A 2,462-nucleotide genomic window follows, 5' to 3' on the forward strand; every position below is an offset into this window, starting at 1 on the left:
TGATCTGGATGTTCAACCCAATTCACTTACAGCAATTTTTGGGATTATTCCAGAGGAAGTAGGTAGAGTATCTGCTTCCGCTCAACATGTGAGAGCCTTTTCAACTTTACTGGCTCGGAATGCTATCTTGTTATACTGGAAAGAATCTAACCCACCTGCTGTGTTTTATTGGCTCTCCTCCATTATGTCATTTTTAAGCTTGGAGAAAATTAGAAGCTGGATGTTTGACACATCTTTTAATTTTGAGCAAGTCTGGCGACCCTTTATTCAATATTTTCATATGATTTAATTTATTTTTCTTTATTCTCTTTGGGGAAAATCCTTTTCCGTGAAGGTTCAGAGGTGATTGGAAGGATGCTCTTTCTTTTTCCTTTTTTTAATTTTTTCCTCAAATGGACTGACAATCTCTTTTTTTTGTTCCAATTTAGTTTAGCAGGGCTTTTTTCTCTTATATAAATAAAATTTTCCAATCTTTTTAAGAAGAGTTGTGGTTTTTTGATTATACTGTGTATATAACAGTGTAACATTACACCTATTTGATTGTGACAATATATACTTTTCTTTATTGCTGTTTATATGTCCTGTGCATTATTTGTTTGCTAAACTTCTCTGATTTGTATATTTTTTACTGGAAATCAATAAAAAGATTGAAAAATGAGATCAGCCCTCACCAACAGGCACCAAGACCTCGCCTGGCTGGCGGTGAGAGGGGCCCTCCCAGTCCAATCCCTCCTGTACGCCCGGAACGTCGTCTCCACATCCCTCTGCCCACGGGAGGACTGCAGTGAGGATGAGTCAGTGACCCACCTCTTTGCACACTGTGGGTTCGCGGAGAAGGTGTGGAGGAGGATGGAAGGGGCTGTGTCGAGGTTCATCCCCAGCAGCTGCGTAACAGAGGACTCTGATCTATGGGCTGTTCCCGGGGACGCACACCGAGACCAACATCCGGTGCTGCTGGCAGATCATCAACTCGGTGAAAGATGCTCTTTGGTCGGCCCGAAACTTGATGGTCTACCAGCACACGGAGATGTCCGTGGGGGAATGCTGCCGACTGGCACATTCTCGGCTGCAGGAGTACGTGCTGAGGGACGCACTCAAACTCGGTGCAGCCACCGCAAGGGCCCGGTGGGGAAGGACCACCGTCTAGGGTTCTTCTCCCAAGGGAGGTGAGGGGTAGGGGGTGTGTATACCCCTGAACAAGTGTATGTAATTATGAAGTAGCAGAGTGCCACGCCGGTGGCAAAAGTGTGGGAATGTAAAGACTGTAATGCAAACATTTGTAAAGGACTGAGAGTCATGGAATGGTTTATTGTCCATAATTTTATTTTTGAATACAGTATATTTTGATTTTAAAAATCATATTAGCGTTAATGTTAAGGTGCCGACCCCAGAGAACATCGAGGAACTAGAGAAGGAGTACACAGGTTGGAGAACCTTGAAAGCCTTCTTTGATTCCCCGGTTCACTGGTGGGAAGCCACCAAGGAGAACATTCACAGTATATGTAACAAGACGCCATTTCTCTCGAGGACACTGACACCCAGGACAGTTGCTTACAGGAGGTTTAATGGAATGGAAGTATTCCTGAGGATAGGAATTCTCTCCTGTTTGTTACTGAAGAGATACTGGGGTAATATCTCTTGGTGACATTACTAAGAAGGAGAAAAGTACAATCGACGTGTTAAATTCGGATCCTCACACGACACAGGCCACAAGCTCTAGTGGGCCGTCAAGGCATTGCAATGATATCTGCAGCAATAATCAGCACACACACTCGAGCAAATCCCTGAAGATGACTTTTTTTTTAAAGGAAGCTTTGAAAACATCCCCGACGCGTTTCCTTTTGCTGGACTTCTAGAGGGGCTGTGAAGTTTGAACGCAGCGGGAAGGCGCTGTGGACATTTCGGGCCGAGACCCTTCCTCAGAGTGTGACGACTAAATAGCGTCGAGCTTGAAAAAAAACCATACTTAACAACGGGAGTTAGGAAACATCACAAGTGTGCAATTCTGCTTTTAACTTTGAAAATCAGGGGAGAGCGCGAACGCAGTCCCCCACTACCACAAATTTTGCAGTCGAGTATCCCGCATTTGGGGACATCGCAGGCGTCAGCACACCCGAAGTGCAATGGGATAGCCTCGTCCTGGGAGAGCCGCCTTCATGATCACGGTCTCTCCCCTGCCAGGTAAGTATGCTTTCTCTTCGCCGCCATCCACATCCAGCCTTATGCCATACCCCTCAGAATTAAGGCAACCAAATATTTTTAAAACCTATTTCCTACTTTTACACACCATACTCCTAGAATACCGTTACCATGAATGCTACAAATCTAGATTAGTTGATTAGCTGCTGTAGTTCACTGGTAACAATTTCCAGACCTTAATCTGCATATCGTCCAGAAAAGGAAATCTGCGCCACGATTGGTTTTGCAGCGACTGCCCGTTACCGAACCTGACCGCACGGTGG

General features: G+C 45.2%; 1 non-coding gene across 1 annotated transcript; it reads right to left on the bottom strand.

Moving 5' to 3' along the window:
* Positions 1 to 2,025: 2,025 nt before the first annotated feature.
* On the bottom strand, positions 2,026 to 2,189 carry LOC140722571 (U1 spliceosomal RNA). Its single transcript, XR_012097669.1, has one exon. It is a non-coding gene; the product is annotated as a U1 spliceosomal RNA (small nuclear RNA).
* Positions 2,190 to 2,462: the final 273 nt, after the last annotated feature.

The sequence above is a fragment of the Hemitrygon akajei genome, chromosome 2 (assembly GCF_048418815.1).
Source record: "Hemitrygon akajei chromosome 2, sHemAka1.3, whole genome shotgun sequence".
Taxonomy (NCBI): domain Eukaryota; kingdom Metazoa; phylum Chordata; class Chondrichthyes; order Myliobatiformes; family Dasyatidae; genus Hemitrygon; species Hemitrygon akajei.